The following is a 22,086-nucleotide window of genomic DNA, read 5'->3' as shown; positions in this document are numbered from 1 at the left end:
GGAGACAAGTATGGTTCCATCACTCAGGGCTCCCTGCTTCTTGGGAGTCAGACCTTTTTTTTGTTTTCTTGCCTCCCCTTTGTATCCTCAGAGCTTCCCTTATCTAGCGGGTCACCACCCCCAGGTCACACCCGTTTCCTCCCTACCCCCTTGACAGGGGGCAATCTTCTTGGAAACTTCTGCATGCAATAATCCAGGAAGTTTTACTCCCTCCAGCCCGAGGGTAAACAACAATTGCAAATCAACTGGAACATTTGTTAGCTGTTTGCTCAACAGAGCTTGTAAAAGAGCTTATAGAAAGGCTTAACCTCATGAATGCCTGCAACTTCTCAAGACAGGGGAAATAGGGGAATTACTTTATTCCCAGGCACAGATGTCCCTCTGGCCGGGAGGCAACATAAATGTTGTTATTGTTGATGCTTCATTTAGGAGTGCTGAAAGAAATAGAGTAGAAGAATGTGCTTCTACTTTTCTGTTACCCTCTGGAGTTTCCTTTAAGATGCTGGGAGTGAGGGGTGTGGGCGGAGACCGCAGAGGCAGAGCAGGTCTCAGGGTTCTCCCGAGCCTGTCGCCTGTGGAGTCCAGGGCTGCCTAGAGGCTCTTCCTGCCTCCACTGATGTCCAACCCCCAGGTGAGCACCTCTGCAGGGCTCAGGGCACAGCCCGTTCTCTCCCAGACAGGATCTTGAGCAGAGCTGGCCAGGGGGTGGGTGACCATGGGGCTAAGGACAGAAGACCCCTGTTGCTTCCTATTGAAATGGAGCTCAAAGGATATTAAGGAATGATGAGAAGTAAAGAAAGGAAGAATGAAAGAAAGAAAGACAGAAAGAAAGACACAGATGGGCTCAGGGGGTTTGAAGCTTGAGTTGACTTCAGACAGACTTCAGACAATTTTATTCCTAACCAGATCCTGGTTATATACCACAGGATGTCAATAGGCATGCATGCATTTCCTGAGGGAGCAAAGTTCTTATCTTTCAGTGTTCTTAGTACTTAACATAACCATTTGGGGTTAACATTCTCTTCCTCCCAGACTGCTCTACATAACAATCTCCACAGTTTCCTGTAGCCATCCTGAGACCAGCTGCTTCCAACAAATTCTGCAGGTCTTGTTTTAACTCATGGCTCCTACATTTCCCCCTTTTTATTTTATAAGTGGAGGAAAACAAGAATCACATTTTTAGGGTGGTTATAAGCAGAGGTGACCGGGCCTGTCTTAGGTTGCCCTTAGGCTCTGAAGGAAGGGTCTTACCCATCATTGGCTGCCAGTCAAACTCTCTGACTTTGATTATTTATTGTTTAACACAGCGGAGGAGGAAGAGAAAGAGTATAAATAGCCCCAAACCTAAGATATTTTAGCTCTTGGGTAAGTGATTGTGTAACATTGCCTCCATAGGCTACATGTAAATTATTCTCAGATAATTCTAATACCCTTTTTTTTGTAATTCTAAGATATCAGGACTTAAACTATTTGAAAGCCCCAAAAGATGCCTTTTTACCTTTTCCCATTCTATTTCAGATAGGTTATATGTTAAAAGGGGGTAATACAAAAGCTGCTCTCATTCCATTTACTCTTTAAACTTTGTAAAAACTTTAAATTATGCATTTGATCTACAATATGAACCAATGTCATTTCTATATCATTTAGTCTATTATTAATTTGCTCATCAATGAGATTGTCTATGCCACAGTTCACTGGTGTTTTTCTAACAATGTTGCATCAGTATACTTTGATGCAATGCAGTTCCAGTGACTGCAGCCACTGTGATGCTTCCAATGATTCCAATGACAGCTGCAATAATGAGTCCAATTAGTCTCTTAGTCCTTTTTAGATATTCTTTTGCCAAATGGATCAGGACTTGTGTTTCTGGAGAGGATTGCCAGGATCTTGACATCTGCACCAGCAGCCAAATACCTCTTCTTCTCCTTGCTGCTACAATCATCTCATTTTTCTGCAATATAAATGCTTGGAGACAAGTGAATAGAGAATAATTCTCACAATTAAAAGTTTGATTTCCTGTGTGTATATAGTGTTTATGGTGGTTATTTAGAGAGAAGTTATAGTTACTAGAATACGCTATAAAAAATGGTCCCAGTCCTAGGAAAATTTCCCATAAATTTCTCTGACTAATGTATTTATCATCCCAAATTTTGGCAGAAATCATCCTCTATGTATTAAACTCTGGTTTAGCTTGCCTGTCCATATAATCTCAGTTATCTTCAAGTTAGAGATGGGAGACCCCACAGGGGCCACATTTCTTACAATTCCACAGGAATCATTAATTATGATAACTGCTCAATCCATATGACATAACTGCTATCCATTCCAACTTTCTTTCCCATCTAACAGGCAAGTATCCTCTGTTTCCATAGAGTTATGCATACAGGTCTTTCTAAAATTGGAAGAATTAAATTTGACACCAGTTTTCTTCTTACTGGACCTGGGAATCCTAAACGTGTTTTCAGATTATTTTGGTAAAGTTGGATTGGCCCATGTTAGGGCCCACAGCAGAGGTGGGTTAGGAATATAAACCCAGTAAGTATGACTATGTCCCTGACCTTCAGCAATTAAAGTTATATGTCCTATAATATACATTACCCATTTAGTTATTTTCATCCGGGTTGACATGTCTGGGTTTTATTCTCTTCAAGGGAATCCAAAGAGTTCTGTCATCTGCAATGACAAGAGCAAAATCCCTACCCCCACACCTTTACCATTCCTGGTTTCCATAAATCATAAAAAATTTAAAGTAAACAGTGGTTTTGCTAATTGATCTTTTGGTGTACATATTTTCATAACATCATCCTGATCATCATCTCCCCCTTTTTGTTTCAAGAGCATAGACTTTAGCATCCAGTTTGCTTATTTAATAATTCCTTGCCTTCAGGGATTATGTGGAATTCCTGTGATAGGAGTAATATTAAAAGTAGTACAAAATTTATGAAATTGTTTTCCTGTATAAGCAGAACCATTGTCTGTTTTAATAGATTGAGGGCATCCCATAACAGCAAAAGCATTAAGTAAATGTGATTTAACATGGCAGAAATTCCCTCCAGATTGTGTAGTAGCCCAGCTGAAATGAGAACAAGTGTCTATGATAACATGTACATACTGCATTTTATCAAAATATGAAATATGAGTAACATCCATTTGCCATAATTTAACCTTGAGGATTAACCCCTGATGCAAATGGGAGTGCATTCAAAGGTCCACAGGTGGGACAAGTCCTGACAATGTCTTGAGCTTGCTGTTTAGATAAAGATGGAAATTTCTTTTCCAGCCCTTTGCTATTGATATCAGTCAATTTGTGAAGTGTTGTGGGATCTTGAATTAAACTCACAAGTCTATCTGCTTACTGATTTTGCAATGACAAAGGACCCAGAAGATTGGTATGAGCTCTTCTTATATGCATGATAGAAAGAGGACTAATTTGACTTCTGACTAATGTTTGTAAATGTAAAAGCATTCAGGAGAGTTCATCTCTTTCAAACAAAGAAGCTGTCTCAATGTGAGTAACTAACTGTTTGGCAAACATATTCAAAATCAGAAACAATATTAAGAGATTGTAGAAAACTTTGCAATATTTGAATTACAGCTGCTAATTCAGTATGCTGGGCTGAGGTATAAGGCATTTTCTAACTTGTTTTCCACTGGGGTGACATATGCAGCCTTCCCATTAATATTATCATCAGTAAAGACAGTAATAGCTAGCGGGGGAGCTGGAACTATATTAGGCAAAATCCATTGCATTCATTTTTAAAAATTGTAAAAGTTTTGACATAGCAAATGATTATTCATTTGTCCATTAAAGTCACAATGCTATTTGCCAAGAGGTATTGAAAATATATAGACTTTGAACCTCTTCCTTTGTGAGATCACACACTATGCGATTAGGATCATGACCTCTTAATTGATAATATCTTTGGTGACCTTTGGCTATTAAAGAAATAATCTTTTGCAAATATGTATTTAAACATTTTTGTCAATTGTTTGGTTAAAAAATCCATTTTAAAACACCGTCTTGCTAAAATATGCCTGTGGGAGATTGCAAGGTAAAGAAAATAATAAAATTAACAGGCTTTTTTTAGATCTATTTGAACAAGCTGTCCTTTTTGAATGCGTTGTTCAATTAATTGTAACTCTTATTCAGCTGCAGCTGTTAACTGCATTTTACTTAATAAATCAGAATCTCCTTGTAAAATATCAAACAAGTTTTGTAACATGTAATTAGGAATCCCTAAAGTGGCAGGTAGCAAAAATGAAAGCAGTGTCAATAGTGACCTGTAGCCATAGTAAATGACCAGATTTTTTAAATTGAATTCATTGGATTGATTGAAAAGGAATGCAGGAATGTAGATTCTTTATAATTGGTTGTGCATTTTTGCTAATTTTGAATTTATTGCATGCAGTTTTTATGATATTTTCTCACAATAGTGGCCAAATTCTGATTTGCTTACATGACCGGGCCCAGTTGGGTCCTCTGGGAACTGGCTAGGGACCAAGAGGAGCTTCCTGGGACCTAGATATCTTTATTAAAGTATACCTCCTTCTGGGGGCATAGCCAGTCCTCTCAGCTAGAGTGTACATTTTTAACTATTTCTTACCAAGGTCATGTGATAGCAACGTCAGTTGCATGTAATGGCAACATCAGGTGAACAAAAGACTCTACAAGTATATTTTTTCCTTGCATTCAGTCCTCAAATCTGATCTGCTCCCAAAATAAGCCATGGTTATTTTAGGATAAATTTAGTTTATACATATGTAGTTTATATAAAAAGACTGGACAAAGCCTTAAGATATTTTGGCTTAAAGGAATATAGGTATTTATATGATTTGAATATGATTTAGCCAGTAATAGATTCATTTATAGTAATAGTACTTAGATTAATAGATTAAGCCACCTGGTTTAGGGAAAGAAAAGCAGTTTTTGCCAGTATGATGATACCCAGGAGAAAAATCAGTATTTTTTATACAGATAACAGCATGATAAAAGTTAACATAAGTTATTTTGATAAAACACAGACTCTTTGCTTTTTAACTAATTATTTAGAAAAAAAATTTTTTTATATCTTTTCATTAGAACAGCCTAAGAGTCCAAGAAAACATTGTCATTTTAGACTCATTAAATCTTTCTTGATTTTAACCATAATTTCCATTTTTATAAACCCTAGGCACTTATTATATTTGTTTAGGCTTTGTCCTATATTTTTCTCATTCAGTAATAGTTATTCATTTTAGGATAAAACTATTCTGTTTTCCTATTAATAAAAATACATCTTTAATATTTAAATCATTACTTTGAACAAATATTTTACCACACATAATTACCATCAAAATTAAATTTGTTAGAATAATGTTAAATACTTAAAATACTTTAGTTAATGTTTCAAATATGCATTAACTATCAATATATAGTTTTTAACAAGAATTTTTAGTTTTAAAGTTCTTAAAATATATTTCTTTTTAAAGTATGGATAGGAGCTAAACTCATGGCCAGTCTCCAAACCACTGCTTGTCGAGAATTTAAGCCAACAAAAGAAGATGGGGCTACCATTCCCACTCTCCGTCACAAGACTTTACCTGTAGCATTGGTATAAATCTCATAGAATAATCATTCAGACTAAACAAAGGTAACCTAACAGAACACCTTGAGTCAGAACTACAATCCCGAACCACATACCCCCTTGGGGACCAACCTGCCACAGGAACCATCAATGAGCACTGACTCCCATTTGGTATGACACCTTTCTCACTGAATACTCTCTGACTCAGGTGTACATGAATCCCTATATAAAGGCAGCCCATCAATAACAAGTCCAGAAACCAATCTTTCTTTATTCTGCTCTGCCAAAGGCACAGCAAAGAAGCAATTTTAAAAATCTATCATAATAAAGCAGTTCTTAGAAATTACAACTGGTGTGGGCAAGCCAGGCTGCAATGACTCCATAGGCTGAACCACAGTATCAACTTTTATCAAATCAGTCAACATTCTCCATTTTCCTGACATCCCTCCTGCAATAAATATTGGAGAATTCCAAGAACCATGAAACTCCTCTAAACATCCTATTCCAAACTGTTCCCAAATCAACCGAGTCAGAGCCTCAAACCTCTCTATAGATAAGGGCCACTGCTCAACTCACAAAGGTCCACCTGTAGTATTTGTAGTGGATGTCCCTGGAGCGTCTCCTCACTTTAAGCTTTAAGAGTTCCCTTATTAGATCCCTGTTTGGGCACCAATTGCCGAGTCCAGCTCAAGAAACTGTCCAAACAGGGTAAGAAGGGGCAGTGGGAGATTGAGAAGAAACACAACTTAGAGTTTAAGACAAAGCATGAGCCAGGTAGTTCATTGCCTGACTGAACACAATAACCAAAGAGAAACAGGAATATTTTTCCCATTTTGTTATGTTCACTGCAAAGCCTTCATAACCAATTTCCATTACTTAAGATTTAAAACATTATGGCCTTAAGGCTGAAATCAAAAACAATGTTTTTGAATGAGATCAAATAAGCTTACTAATTCAGATGTTTTCACAGGCACCCCAGTAGCTTTAACACACACACATACTTCTCCAGCTGCCTATTATGATTACCCTTTACCCTGATGATCCAAGGAAAATGCTTACTTTACCAATATGACTTGAGTCCTCTTCTATCGGCTGGACACACGTGCCTCTAATGAGACTTTTCCTTGGTTCCTTAATACTGATTTGGAGTCTTCTTCTTCGAGCCCCACGTTGGGCACCAAATGTTGCTTCTTATTGAAATGGGCTCAAAGGATATTAAGGAATGATGAGAACTAAAGAAAGGAAGAATGAAAGAAAGAAAGAAAGACACAGATGGGCTCAGGGGATTTGAAGCTTGAGTTGACTTCAGACAGACTTCAGACAATTTTATTCTTAACCAGATCTTGGTTATATACCACAGGATGTCAATAGGCATGCATGCATTTCCTGAGGGAGCAAAGGTCTTATCTTTCAGTGTTCTTCATACTTAACATAACCATTTGGGGTAAACATTCTCTTCCTCCCAGACTGCTCTACATAACAATCTCCACAGTTTCCTGTAGCCATCCTGAGACCAGCTGCTTCCAACAAATTCTGCAGGTCTTGTTTTAACTGGTGGCTCCTACAGACCCCAACTGCCCTTTCCACCTCCTCAGCCAGGACCTCCCCAGGGTCTCCCTCAGGTACCCGCAGCTGGACCAGGTCAAGTTTGGGTTCTGAAGTGTTTCCCAATATCCATGCTGATGCAGATATTTTCTCCCCACTGGCTGTCCGTGGACTTTAGCCTTTGGGCAGAGTGAGGTCTCCAGGCCATACCAGTAGGTTCCCAGGTCCTGTGTGGACCCAACACATATACTGGGCGCCCCAATACCCACCCCTCAACCATGGGGATGGGACCGAGGCCTCCTGAATCTCTCGTTCTTGCAGCTGCTTCTAGAGGGGCAGCGCCTCCTCCTCCTCTGCTGAGTGTCCAACCACGGGACCTGAGGCATTAGGTCCAAGAAGGACAGGAAGCTCCTGGGGAAGAGAAGAGAGCAAGGCTTTAGGGACAACAGGGGGTTCAAGGCCAAAAAAGAGAGGAAGAAGCCAGGGAGGGGATCAGCATGGAAAGGGTTGGTTCAGGGCCTGAGGAGTCGTGTTTGGAGAGGGATTTCCAGGGTACTGGGCATAGGTGCCCAACCAACACTGTGAGACCAGTGGGGCCCAAATTTTGGGGCTTTCAGAGTCCCACTTTCTGCACTAGGATATCACAGCCATGTCCGACCACCCAGTTGGGGATCATGGAAGGTGACTTGTTCACTTCTGAGGGCTTGCCCCAAGTTGTCTTGTGTTTTCTGACTTGGCCTCTTGAAACTGGCATCATCTGGGAACAGCCAAGCTGTAAGAATTCGAGAGTTTTGCCATGCAAAAGAGGACTCCAAGAGACGTTCTCTCATGTAACACGCAAGGGGTTTATTTACCACACATGCGTGGGGCTCACTGAACATGCAGGAACAGAGAGCCCCGAGCCTGAGTTTGCAAAAGCTTTTTAAGGGGTAAGATGAGGGGGGTGGGGGTTGAGCATGGGTCACAGGTGCTGTTTGCAAAAAAGCAGATAACGAACAGTTTTACAACAAGCATTTCTTAACAGTTTTACAACAAGTAATCTTGGCGCCAGGATTGTTTATCTTCAGCCTGATGGGACCCATAACTCTTTTCTTTTCAACTCACACCAAATGTATAGCAGTGAATATAAGATGACACAAATGTTTTTGCTGGATATTTCTGTTATACAGAAGCTAAAATATATGTAAATAGCTAAATTAAGCAGGAAAAATTAGCTACTGCTAAGCTTTATAAAAATTCCTTTTTACATTCCCCACTCCTTTTCGTATATATCTCTAATCTTAGAGATTTTCTGGGTTATTTAATACTGAGTACTGTTGTCTGATGAGCATTAATTTGACACTTCCAATCTGTTTTTGTAAAAACTGTATAATTCTATTTAGAATACATGGTCCTATAGTTATTATTAAAAGTAACACAATTAAAGGCCCAGCGAGAGCAGATAATAGCGGGGGATTTAGTAAACCAAGACTTAAACCATCCTTGTTGCGCCTCTCGTTCTTTTTGTCTTTCCCGAAGGTGCTCTCTGAGTTTTGTCATGGACTCTTTAACAACACCAGAGTGACCCGCATAGAAACAGCACTGTTCTTTTAAGGCTGCACATAGTCCCCCCTCTTTAAGGAAAAGTAAGTCAAGTCCCCACCTATTCTGCAGAACTACTTCTGAAAGGGAGGTTAGAGAATTCTGGGGGGGCTGAGACAGATCTTTTTATTTCTTTTAACTCTTGATCTATTGCGGCCTGTAATTGACTGGTTTGTTGATTGCTATGTACAATGGCAGCAGTCCTTGTGCCTATATCGGCAGTTACCCCCATAAGGACTGCTAGAGTTATTGAGATTGGTTCTCTTTTGTATCTGGTTTGGCTTAATAGTGCAGTTTTTAAGTCTGTCCCTGAATGATAGAGAATTCGGGGGTATATAGAAACTAACACACAATAGTTGGCAGAGCCATTAAAAACCTTTGTAGATACACAAGGGGTAATTCCAGTGTTACATGCCTACTTTAGACCTGGTTTGGATGCGGGACATAGGTAAATGGGGGTTAGGTCGCAACAGGGCAAGGGGTCGTCCCTCAGAATAGTAAGATTACAAGGGGCTACTAGAAAAGAAGGTTCCCCCACTCCCTCTCAAGTTTTTATAGCCTTCCCATCTTTCCATCTGGTTATTGTCCATTTCCAAGGCTTATGCAGGTTGGAATTGGGTTCCCCTGGGGGTAGAAGGAGAAGGAGTAGTAGCCCTACGAACCCGCAATTTGAAAGGATTGTCAGTCTTTTCCAGTTTCCATTGGGACTCAGAGGGCGAAGGCGCAGGTTTGAGGTGAGATGCATGGATCCAGGATGCGATACCATCAACCTTGACTGCCGTGGGGGTGGTCAAGAGAACCTGATACGGTCCTTTCCAGCGAGGTTCAAGAGTCTGTACCTGGTGGCAGCGGACGTAGACGAAGTCTCCCACCTGATATTGATGCGGAGTTCTGTTGTCCCCTGGCTGGTAGGAGGTGGAGAGCTGCCACCACAGGAACCGCTGGGCTTTTTCTAAGGCTTGCAGCCTGTCAAGCAAGGGGGTATGAAGGGAATTATTAACTTCTAGAATGGAGGACATGTTCTTGACTGGAGGTGGCGCTCCATACAAGATTTCATAAGGGGTTAGATTACACATGAGAGCAGAGGGGGTATTTCTGGCCCTGAACAGGGCATAAGGCAGGAGCATGGTCCAATCCTTCAAGCCAGTCTCTATAGCTAATTTGGTTAGGGTCTCTTTAATCGTCCTGTTCATTTTTTTTTCACCTGTCCTGAGCTTTGGGATCTGTATGCGCAGTGCAACTTCCAATCAATCCCCAATATCCTGGCCACACCCTGACTTACCTGGGCTACAAATGCAGGTCCGTTATCTGACCCTATTACCTTTGGTAGTCCGAACCGGGGAAAAATTTTTTCCATAATCTTCTTGACTACGACCTGGGCCATTTCTCTCTTAGTTGGGTAGGCTTCAACCCATCCTGAAAAGGTGTCTATAAAAACTAGTAAGTATTTAAGTCCATATTTTGCAGGTTTAATTTCAGTAAAGTCGACTTCCCAGAACTGCCCAGGTCGAGTTCCCCTTAGTCTTTTTCCGTTAGGAGCTTTGGTGGGGTAGGCATTCACAATTTGACACACCTGACATTCCCTAGCTATGCGATCTGCCAGTTCTCTTCTTTTTGAGGCTGCCAGAGGGTACAATTCCCTCTGGTCTTGCAGGAGCTGCTGTAGTTTCCCTGTCCCCAGGTGAGTGAGCTGGTGGACCTGCTGTATGTAAGCTAGGGCTTCCGATTCTCCTTGGGGTGTAACCTCAGATAGTGTTTCAGGGGGTTGCTGGGTTTTTTTGGTTATTAGGACCAAGTTTACAGGGTCCCTTAATGCTGCTGCTTTTGCTTCTTCATCTGCTCGCTTATTACCCATGGTTATTGGGTCCGAGCCTCTTTGGTGGCTAGCACAGTGGACAATGGCTAGTTCTTTGGGAAGCATGACTGCTGCCAGGAGTTTAAGAATTTCCTCTTTGTGTTTGATTTCTTTACCAGCTGAGGTTAATAGCCCTCTTTGTTGGTAAATTGCCCCATGTACGTGGGCAGTAGCAAAGGCATAACGGCTATCTGTATAGATAGTCGCTCGTTTTTCTTTTGCTAATTCTAGAGCTTTTGTGAGGGCAATTAGTTCAGCTTTTTGGGCAGATGTTCCCTCCGGGAGGCTAGAAGACCAAATAACTTTTGTCCCACTGACTACTTCCGCTCCCGCTCGCCTCTTACCGTGGTTGGAGAAAGCTGCTTCCGTCCGAAAACCAGGTTACCTCTGAGTTAGGTAATGGTTGGTTTTTTAAGTCTCTGCGGATTCCGGTCTCTTCAGCTAATATCTCTTGGCAGGTGTGCAACACAGGTCCCGCAGTCTCATCCGGGAGCAAGGTAGCCGGGTTTAAAGCTGATGGGGCCCCGAAAGTCACCCTTTGTCTAGGAGGATGCTCTGATAGTGGGTAATTCTGGCATTTGATATCCATCTATCTGGAGGCTGGCAGATTATGCTCTCCAGGGTGTGAGGGGCTATTATGGTCAGCTTCTGTCCTAGAGTGAGTTTGTCTGCATCTTTTGCCAGGAGGGCAGCTGCCGTGATGGCCTTGAGACAGCGCGGCCATCCGCTGGCAACTGAATCTAATCGCTTGGACAGATAGGCCACTGGTCTCCTCCAGGGGCCTAAAGCCTGTGTTAGGACCCCTCTAGCCACGCCTCTTCTTTCTTCTATGTAGAGTGTGAAAGGCTTATTCACGTCTGGGAGGGTTAAAGCTGGAGCTGACAGGAGCGCCTTTTTAATGCTGTCGAAGGCTTCTTGCTGTTCTATTCCCCACTGGAAATCAGTGCTCCCTTTGAGCAAGGGGTATAATGGGGCAGCAAGGGCTGCAAACCCTGGGATCCACAACAGGCAGAATCCCGCTGTCCCTAAGAACTCTCGTAGCTGCTTTCAGGTCATGGGCGGGGGTATTTGTGTTACAGTTTTCTTTCTAGCCTCGGTGAGCCATCGCTTTTCATTTTTAAGAGTGTATCCCAGGAAGATTACTTCCCTTTTACAGATTTGGGCCTTTTTGGCCGAGGCTCGGTACCCCAGTGCGGCTAGCTCACTTAACAGTTTTCGGGTTCCATACTCACAATCCTCCTTAGTGTCTGCTGCCAACAGTAAGTCGTCCACATATTGTAGCAAGGTGACTCTGGGATGCTGAATTCTGAAGGAGCTTAAGTCTTTATGAAGAGCTTCGTCAAAAATGGTGGGGGAGTTTTTGAACCCCTGGGGCAAGCGTGTCCAAGTCAGTTGGTTCGAGGATCCCGTCTCTGGATCGATCCACTCGAAAGCGAACAAGGGTTGACTGTCCTTATGCAAGGGCAGGCAGAAGAAAGCATCTTTTAGATCAAGCACAGTATACCAAGTCTTTTCAGGATGGAGAGTGCTGAGCAGGTTATAGGGATTTGGCACCGTAGGATGTATATCCTGCACTCTGCTATTTATTTCTCATAAGTCTTGCACCGGTCTATAGTCTCTAGTCCCTGGCTTTTTGACTGGCAACAAGGGAGTGTTTCAGGCTGATTGACAGGGCTTAAGTACTCCCAAGCCAAGGAATTTCTCTATATGGGGCTTGATTCCTTCCCGGGCTTCCTTGTTTAAGTAGTATTGTTTTACCCGAATTGGAGAGGCGGTGGGCTTTAGGGTCACTACTACTGGGGGCTGATTGACTGCCAACCCTAACCCGGCAACTTCTGCCCAGGAATTAGGGAATTCTTCAAGACAGGCCTGAGGAACAGAACTTTGGAGCTGTTCTGGTTTTGCGTACAGCTGATATTCTTCCTCAACTGGCAAGGTGAGGGCAGTTATTACAGGTTGGCTTACTGGCGGGTTTAAAAATTCCACCTTTGGCCCCTTAGGATTGAAGGTGATTCTCGCCCTTAGTTTAGTTAACAAGTCTCTTCCCATAAGCGGGGCAGGGCACTCAGGGATAACTAGGAAGGAGTGTTGAACCTTCCCCTTCCCCAGGTCCATGGTTCTTTTGGTAGTCCAGGCGCGGTAGCGACTGCCATTTGCTCCCCGCACTAAGGACCTTTTTGTAGAGAGCGGGCCTATAGGTTCTTGGAGGGCCGACACTACTGCTCCCGTGTTGATTTTAAAATTAATCGGTACCCCCTCCACATTAAATTTTACCCTGAGCTCAGGGAGGGGTGCCGAGCCCTGACTCCCCTAGTCTTCACTTTCTAAAGCCAACGTGGCCGGTTGTTGCCAATTTGGGAGCCTAGTACCCCTCCGTTTTTTCGGACAGTTTTTGGCCCAGTGTCCAGTTTCTTTGGAGTAGGCGCACTGGTCTGGACTAAGGGGGGTACGATAACGCTGACCTGAGGGATTTTCTCCAGCTCGTCCTCTACCTTCAGTGTTTCTTTCAACTACTGTGACCAGGATCTTTGTTAATTCTTTCATTCTTCTTTTCTCTCTTACCAACTCTTTTTCCTCTCTCTCTCTCTCTCCTTTGTTCTTTTTCCTCCTCTGTTTCTTTCTTATAAAACACTTTTTCAGCTTCTTTGACTAAATCTCGCAAGGCTAGGTCCTGCAACCCGTCTAAGCGCTGCAGCTTGTGTCTAATGTCTGGAGCTGATTGGCCAATAAAGGCCATGGCCACTGAGGCTCTTTGATCCTCTGATTGAGGGTCAAAGGGAGCACACCTACGGTATGCTTCCATTAGTTTTTCCAAAAAGACTGAGGGCGATTCGTCCGCTCCCTGAATAACCTCTTTTACCTTGGCCAAATTGGTGGGCTGGCGTGCGGCTGCTCGGAGACCCGCTACTAGAGTCTGGCGATAGATGGACAGATGCTCCCTACCTTCAGGGGTGTTCAGGTCCCAATTAGGGCGGCGCAGCGGGAACCGATCATCGATGACATGCTGGAGTTGGGTGGGTCTCCCGTCTTGTCCAGGAACTTGCTTCCTGGCTTCCAGTAGGATCCGATCTTGCTCCTCCGTGGTGAAGAGAGTCCCCAGGAGTTGTTGACAATCATCCCAAGTGGGCTGGTGAGAGAACATAAGGGACTCCACCAATCCAGTCAGCCTAGTGGGAGCCTCGGAAAAAGGAGGGTTATTATTTTTCCAGTTATATAAGTCAGAGGAGGAAAAGGGCCAGTATTGGGCCAGAAATGCCTCAGAGCGGGCATTTCTCCCCCGTGTCCATCATCCACTGGAGGCCCGTACAGTCTGAGGGGGAGAGTGACCGCCACATCAGATGGGTTTAGTGCTCGTCTGATTCGTGTACTATGTGCCGGTCCTGTTTCATCTGGGATCGTCTGTTGGTGAATCTGCGGGTAGGGAATGGAAGAGGGCAGGGAGAGAGAACTAGAGGAGGGAGAAGGTGAGCTAAGAGAAGGGGGGTCCTGTACCGGAGCTGAAGGGTAGGGAAGAGGGGAAGAAGGACCTGCGTCGAAGAAGAGTAGATCCAATTGGGATTCCGGTAGGACTGCAGGAAGCAAAGAAGGATAGAGTTTTGGAGCTTGAGAAGGACCCGGCTCCTTGATTGGAAGTACAGAGGGAGAGTCATGTTGACCAAGAGGAGTAAGAAACGGCTTTACCCATGGAGGTGGGTTTTCACACAGGTCCTGGCAAACCATGATGTAGGGCTGCTGGTCCGGGTGGCCATATGGGTCAGGGTGGAAGATGACTGATTTGACGGCCCGAATTAAGGGTAGATGAAAAGCTCCTTCACGAGGCCATTCCACGTTAAAAGAGGGCCACTCGGCCAAGCAGAATGTCTGCCATTTGCCTTTCTTTACAATAAGAGATAGATTCTGACCTCTTTCCCTGACCTCAGACCAGTGTCTTAAGGTCAGAGAAAGTGGAGTCGACATTCCCTGATCCATCTTTGGTAAAACAAAAACAATTCCCAATGCACAAATACAGACAGACACACACAGAGCTGGCACACCACATTTATACAGTTTCAGAGACACAGCTCAGACTGGTCTGATGACTGTGATCGAGTGTCCCCCATCAGAAGGGAAACAGAATCAGAGTCGGCCCTGTAGGAAGCCTCCAGGCGTCCCCGGAGGTCCCCCAATCCCGAGGCATCCCTCAGGAGAGTGACCTGCAACCCCTGGACACGTCTGTCGGTTGCGGTCGGGGAGTGCTCACGTGACTCTCCGACAGTCACTGCCAGTCTGACAGACTAAGCAATCGCACCTCAGACAAAAAGGCCTCACTTACCCTGAGAGAAAGAGCTTTTGGAGCCTCCCCTTATGAAGAGCCGATCTCGGTGGGACCTCCAAATGTAAGAATTCGAGAGTTTTGCCATGCAAAGGAGGACTCCAAGAGACGTTCTCTCATGCAACACGCAAGGGGTTTATTTACCACACATGCGTGGGGCTCACTGAACATGCAGGAACAGAGAGCCCCGAGCCTGAGTTTGCAAAAGCTTTTTAAGGGGTAAGATGAGGGGGGTGGGGGTTGAGCATGGGTCACAGGTGCTGTTTTGCAAAAAAGCAGATAACGAACAGTTTTACAACAAGCGTTTCTTAACAGTTTTACAACAAGTAATCTTGGCGCCAGGATTGTTTATCTTCAGCCTGATGGGACCCATAACTCTTTTCTTTTCAACTCACACCAAATGTATAGCAGTGAATATAAGATGACACAAATGTTTTTGCTGGATATTTCTGTTATTCAGAAGCTAAAATATATGTAAATAGCTAAATTAAGCAGGAAAAATTAGCTACTGCTAAGCTTTATAAAAATTCCTTTTTACAAAGCCACGTGCAGCCGCAGGTGGAGGAGAGCTTAGATGCCCCAGCACACAGCCCTGGCGACTCCCCACAGGCAGCACCAATGGCAGCCCTGCCTTTAGAGACCTCTCTGTGGCTCCAGACCATCAGGCCTGGGCGCTGCAGACCCAGCCCTTGTCATGTGGTGCAGAAGAGCTGCCAGCGGGGCCTGTCACCCACTGAAGAAGAGACAAGAAAACCTTGTTTTCTTTTTGGGATTGTTGGGGTTTACCCAACAGTCAATAATGGAAATATTTGCCATGTAACTTACTATTATGTCTGTCTTTCCTGTCAGACTGTGGGCATCAGTACAGCAGAGCTTTGTCTTTCCATCTAAGCTCCTCAGGCCTGATCTCTGGATGAGGGGATGGTAAGGTCACACTGCAAAAGCGCATGTGGGATGTGAGAAACTGTTTAGCCATCTTTGGAAAAAGAAACCTACACAGTATGTTGGAAAGTGATAGAACATATAGAGGGGCAAATTGATGCAAAGCAGAATATTCATGCGAGGTAATGGATGAGGCAGCTCTTTTAAATAGGGTGCTCGGGGCAGACCTCAAGAAGGTGCCATCTGAACAGACTTGAAAGAGGTGAGGAAGTGAGCTGTGCAGGTATCTGAGGAAAAGCTTTCCAGGAGGGCCTCCACACATACCAGGGACCTCCATGGGGCCAGTACTGAACCTGCAATAGGAACGGAGGTGTGCTTACCTGAGGACAGACTTCTTGGAGGCAGTTGTGGGAATCTGACTCTTTTCTGCCTAGGCTTTTGGAAGTTCTGGGGGCTGGGGGAGAGGAAGCACTGGTGTGTGGAGGAAGACTGGGAGATCGTGGGGAAGAACAAAAGGGGGGGGTCTGCCCTCACCTGATCTCTCTGCTCTCCCTTTCCTGCATCTGTCCCCCCAGGTTCCTTGTGACCTGACAAGGAACCTAAAGGTCATCACACCCTCAAATGGCTCTGCATTTGGCTCCTCCCTGCCACCATCACTCTGACTTGGCTGCAGGAAGGGAAGAAGCTAACCTTGTATACAGGATTCAGGGGAACCTAACCTGGATATGACGAGACCTCCCAGAGCTGGGCAGCTGTGCGGTCCTCCCCAAAGAAGAGCTGAGGTAACACCTGCCTGGTAGAGCTTCTAGGCCTGTGGGGGCCCCAGAGTGTGATCTGGGGGGAGGTGTTGTAAAAAAACAAAGGATGAAGGGTGAATCTCCTCCAAGCCCCTCTCTTTCCTCTTAATGGAGATGCTCTGCCACCTGGTCTATATGTTCCAGCAGATCCAATGGTACTGGAAATGTCAGTGGCAAATAGAGGTGCTGTCTAGAGACTTTGGCCCTATAGAAGAATCACAACACAGGCCCGTAGGTTTTTGAAGCAAAGCCTTACCGTCTTCTGCAGGTAACTATTCTTTTGAGAAACAGCTTTGGTAGAGATTGAACACAACAAAGGCCACCAAGTTACCATAAGACCTGAGTTACTTGTCTCGGGCTGGTGTTGTCTGAACTGCCACAAAGTTGGGCATGCACAGCAGTTCTCCATCATAAAATGGAAGTGGTACCTATGAGGCAGGGAGAAAGTGCGTCCTGAAAGCACACTTGAGTTACATGAGGAAGTAGCCCAAATGCCCATGGACACCATTTCTGTTGCATTACCTTCTCTTTCTCAGTCCAGACACTTTCCCAGTCAGTTTAGTGAGAAAGAGAAAATCGGGCCTTGTTTACAGTTGATGCTGCATAATATGCAGGTAGACACCACCCAGAACTGGACAGCGCAGCACTGTAACCCCTTTCTCAGATGTCTCTAAAGGACAGTAGTAAGAGGAAATCATCCAGTGGGTGGCACTCCAAGCAGTGTACCAGGTTGTTCATTTAGTCTGGGAGGACAACTGCCAAGAGATGCATTTTTTAACTCACTCATGGACTATTGTTAATAGTGTGGCTGGATGGTCAGGGTCCTGAAAGGTACCTGATTGGAAAGTTGGCAACAAAGAGGTCTGCAGAAGAGGTATGTGGGTAGAACTTTCTGAGTGGATCAGAAAACATGAAAATATTTGTTTCCCATGTGAATGCCCACCAGAGGGTGATTTCAGCAGAGTGGATAATCAAATGAGTAAGATGACTCCTTTTGTGAGTTCCAGTCAGCCTGTTTCCCCAGCCACTCCTGTCATTGCCCTGTGGGCTCGTGGTGCTAAAGACAGAGGTTATGCAAGGGCTCAGTAACATGGACTTCCATTCACCAAGGCTGACCTGACTATAGCCACTGCTGAGTACCTAGTCTTCCAGCAGCACAGACCCACACTCAATCCCCAATATGGCACCATTCTCCAAGGTGATCAACTGGCTACCTGGTGGCAGGTTAATTACATTTGAACATTTCCACCATGGAAGGGGCAGTGATTTGTTCTAAATGAAAAAGACACGTACTCCGGTTATGGGTTTGCTTTCCCTGCATGCAATGCGTATGCCAAAACTACCATCCACAGACGTACAAATGTCTTCTCCACCATCATGGTATTCCACACAGCATTGCTTCTGATAAAGGAACCCACTTCATGACAAATGGAGTGAAATGGGTACATGCTCATTGACTTCTCTAGTCTTACTATGATCCCCATCATCCTGAAGCAAGGGGATTTCTAAAATGGTGGAATGGGCTTTTGAAGACTTGATTATGGTGCAAATGAGGTGTTAATACCTTGCAGGGCTGGGGCAGTGTTCTTCAGGAGGGTGTGTATGCTCTGACTCAGAGTCTACCTTATGATGCTGTTGCTCCTATAGCAGGACTCATGGGTCCAGGAATCAAGGGGTAAAAATGGGAGGGGCAACACTCACCATTGCCCCTAGTGGTCCACTAGAAAAGTTTTGTTTCTCTCCCTGAAATCTTAAGCCCTGTTAATCTACAGGTCTTAGTTCTAAAAGGATGCGTGCTTCCATCAAGAAACACAATGAAGATTCCATTGAAATGGAACTTAATACAGCCACCTGGCCACACTGGGCTCCTCAGGCATGTGAATCAATAGGCAAAGAGGTTGATCCTAACTATCGAGGTGAAACGGAGTGCTTGTTTCGGTTGCACATATACTAAAATTGGAATGATACAAAGAAGATTAGCATGGCCCCCACACAGGGATGACAGGCAAATTCATGAAGGGGAAATAGGACTAAAAGTACACAATAAAGTTAAAGAAGAGTTTTACTGTAATATAGAAGATCCCCTGGGGCACCTCTTAGTTACTACCATGCACTGTGATTAAACTCAAAGGAAAAAACAACAAAATCCAGGCAAGTCTCTCTCTAAGGCAACTTGACAGGTGAACTCACTCTCCCTTATGAATGATATGACTTTCAGTGATGTCAAATTTCCCTGGCAATGTGGGACCTGAATCCTGGGGATGAGCCAGGACCCAGAATTATAGGAATGAGAAAGCCTTCCTGACCACAAGGGGGAAGAGAGAAATGAGACAAAATAAAGTCTCAATGGCTGAGACATTTCAAACAGAGTTGAGATGCTATCATGCAGGTTATTCTTAGGCATTTTATATATATCCCATTTTAGTTTATTTTGTATTGATGTGGCTAGAGGGAAGTACCTGAAGCTGTTGAACTGTGTTCCAGTAGTCTAGTTTCTTGACGATGATTGTATTAAGATAAAACATTTACACTGAGATTCTGTGATTGTGAAAATCTTGTGTCTGATGCTTCTTTTATCGAGGGTATGGACAGATGAGTGAAAAAATAAGGATAAAAAATAATAGGGGGAAGATACAGTCAAATAATGGGTAGATTGAAATACTGTGGGTCAATGAGAAGAAGGGGTAGTGGGTATGGAATGTACGAGTTCTGTTTCTTTTTTTCTTTCTGGAATAAAGCAAGTGTTCTAAAAATAATCATTGTGAAGAATAACAACTATATGATGATATTGTGAGCTATTGATTGTATAATATGGTTGGACTCTATGTGTGTAGATATTTCTCAATAAAGGTATCTTTTTAATCCAGGCAGGACTTCTTATGGCCCAGAAACTTCATGGATGAAGGTTTGGTCACTCCACCAAGCAAAGAACCCTGGGCAGGTGAGGTAACTGCTGAGGGTAAAGGGAACATGGAATCAGTAGTGCAAGAAGGTAGTGATAAATATGAACAACCACCATGTGACTAGTTATAGAATCGAGGACTATGATGGTATGAATACTTCTTCTTTGTTTTTGTTATGAGTATGTTTGTATTAGTAAATAGAGCAAGTACCTTTGTCTCCTTCCCTATCTTATCCCTTTATCAAATGACATAATTTGCATTGTTTATGCCATAATATTTAAGTTCTAGGATATCAAGTTTAAGAGTGAATATTACCCAAGGACTTATATCCTATTCTGGAGAGATTTAGCGGGACTGTGCCAGGACAGTTGAGTATTGTTGGGCAAAAAAAGTCTGTTTTTTATTTAGAGATTAACTATGGTTTAAGGTGTTGTGTATAGGTGCCAAGTCAAGAGGGATGGAATGTGATGGTTGGGTTCATGTATCAACTTGGCCAGGTGGTGGTGCCCAGTGATCTCGTCAATCAAGCACTGGCCTAACTGGTACTGCCAGTCATTTTGTGGACTTAAATCATCAGTAAGTTGATTGCATCTGTGGCTGGTTGCATCTACAGTCAACTAAAGGAAGTGCCTTCCACAATCAGTTAAAGGCTTTAAAGGGAGGAATCGTGACTGCAGTAGTTAGAAGAGACAACTTTTATCTCTACTTTAGCCAACTGGTTGCTCCTGGAGAACTCATCAAAAACCTTCATTGGACTGTTAAAAAAGTTGAAAAAGTGATCAGATATCAAGTAGAGATGTGAGTGAAGCTGATCAGGATAGGACTGAGGTATATCAGAAGACAGTAAAGGGTGATATCACCATATTTTAAGATTTCAAATTCTGTGTGAGACCAAAGGGAGAAATGTTTGTCTTGTGCAAAATTTATATTTTGGCTAGTGATTTTCCTAATTTGACTTGTATGATAAACTTAATTGAACACCGTAAGTACATGGAATCTTGAATAGAGTATGAGGCTTTGTTTGTTTGTCCATGTTATTATAATGCCCCAATAAATCCCAGAGTGATTAGGGCAATTAATAAAGAAGTATTTGTGAATCCCCTGGGAGAATTGGGAGAAAGGGAAAAATATTCAACTTCCCCATTGGGAGAATTCCTGCTATTCTCACAAGCAGTGGGGATAAATGTATTGATAACCAAGCCGTCGATCCTGTGGTTCTACACTGTGAAACTTATCCCTGCAAAGTATTGGCTAAGCCTACTTAAAATTAGGTCTAAGAGTCACCCCCAGTGAATCTCTTTTGTTGCTCACATATGGCCTCCCTCTCTCTCTCTAAGCCAACATGGCAAGTGAATTCAGTGCCCTATGCCTGTATGTGGGATGTAACTCCCAGGGGTGTAAACCTGCCTGGCAATGTGGGACAGAAATCATGAGATGAGCCAGAACTCAGCACAAGGGATTGAGAAAACCTTCTTGACCTAAAGGTAGAAAAGAGAAATGGGACAAAATAAAATATCAGTGACTGAGGGATTCTAAAGTGTTGAGAGGTTATCTTGGAGGATATTCTTATGCATTATAGAGCTATTCCTTTTTAATTTATGGTGTATTGAGGTGGCTGGAAGGAAGTCCCTGAAACTGTAGAGCTGTGTTCCAGTAGCCACGTTTCTTGAAGATGTTTGTATAATGATATAACTTTTACAATGTGACTGTGTGATTGTGAAAACCTCGTGTCTGATGCTTCTTTTGTCTACCTTATGGACAAATGAGTAAAACATATGGATTAAAAAGAAATAAATAATAGGGGGAAAACATGGAAATAAATGTAGTACAATGAAATGCTGGTGATTGGTGAAAGGGAGGGGTAAGGGGTATGGTGTGTATGAATTGTTTTCTGTTTATTTCTTTTTAAGGAATCCACAGGAATTGATGCGGATGTTCTAAGAAGTGATCATGATGATGAATATCCCACTATGCTATGAAAAAGAAAAATAAAAATTGTAAAAAAAAATGGCGTAATAAAACTGCAAGATTTGCTTCTCAAAAAATATGGATAAAAATAACAAATAATAGAAGAAATAAAGTTAAAATAAATTGAGTACATTGAAATACTAGTGATCGATGAGAGGGAAGGTTAAGAGAAATGGTACACCATGAGTTTTTTCTTTTTTTACTCAAGTGATGCAAATGTTAAAAAAAAATGATCATGGTGATGAATACACAACTATGTGATGATATTGTGAGCCATTGATTGTACATCATGTGTAACATGTTTGTATGTCAAGAATGTGTGTATGTTTGTTTGCTAAGGTTTGACAATAAAAATATTTTTAAAAAAATAAAACTTTCATTGGAATTTCCAGCTTACAACCTGCTCTATGGAATTTGGACTCATGCACAGATGCAGTTGTGTTCGACACTCGTATAAAATCTCATATTATTTACGAATATCTCCTTTTCCCTCTGTTTCACTAGGGAACCTTGAATAACACAACACCCACACCCATTGAGAGCTCTATTTTCCTCTAACCTCTATTCTTCCTACTAAAGCCTCATCTCTATCTCTCCCTCTCCCTCTTCTCTTCTACCCTCCAGGGAGTACTGGTTCACTTCTCCCTCGACCCAGCTATCGGTGAGAATCTGGGCTCTA

General features: G+C 43.2%; 1 long non-coding RNA gene and 1 other non-coding gene across 3 annotated transcripts; both read left to right on the top strand.

Annotated features, from left to right (window-relative positions):
• The first annotated feature begins 549 nt into the window (after nucleotides 1-549).
• Nucleotides 550-21,739, top strand: LOC143682594 (uncharacterized). Of its 2 annotated transcripts, none has more exons than XR_013175189.1 (4): nucleotides 550-631; nucleotides 16,315-16,521; nucleotides 19,404-19,477; nucleotides 21,350-21,739. It is a non-coding gene; the product is annotated as an uncharacterized LOC143682594 (long non-coding RNA). The 2 variants fall into 2 exon arrangements; XR_013175190.1 differs by having other exon boundaries at nucleotides 19,404-19,586.
• Nucleotides 18,463-18,569, top strand: LOC143685396 (U6 spliceosomal RNA). The gene has a single exon (XR_013176632.1). It is a non-coding gene; the product is annotated as a U6 spliceosomal RNA (small nuclear RNA).
• Nucleotides 21,740-22,086: the final 347 nt, after the last annotated feature.

The sequence above is a fragment of the Tamandua tetradactyla genome, chromosome 5 (genome assembly GCF_023851605.1).
Source record: "Tamandua tetradactyla isolate mTamTet1 chromosome 5, mTamTet1.pri, whole genome shotgun sequence".
Taxonomy (NCBI): domain Eukaryota; kingdom Metazoa; phylum Chordata; class Mammalia; order Pilosa; family Myrmecophagidae; genus Tamandua; species Tamandua tetradactyla.
This window is presented reverse-complemented; position numbering and strand designations above follow the sequence as displayed.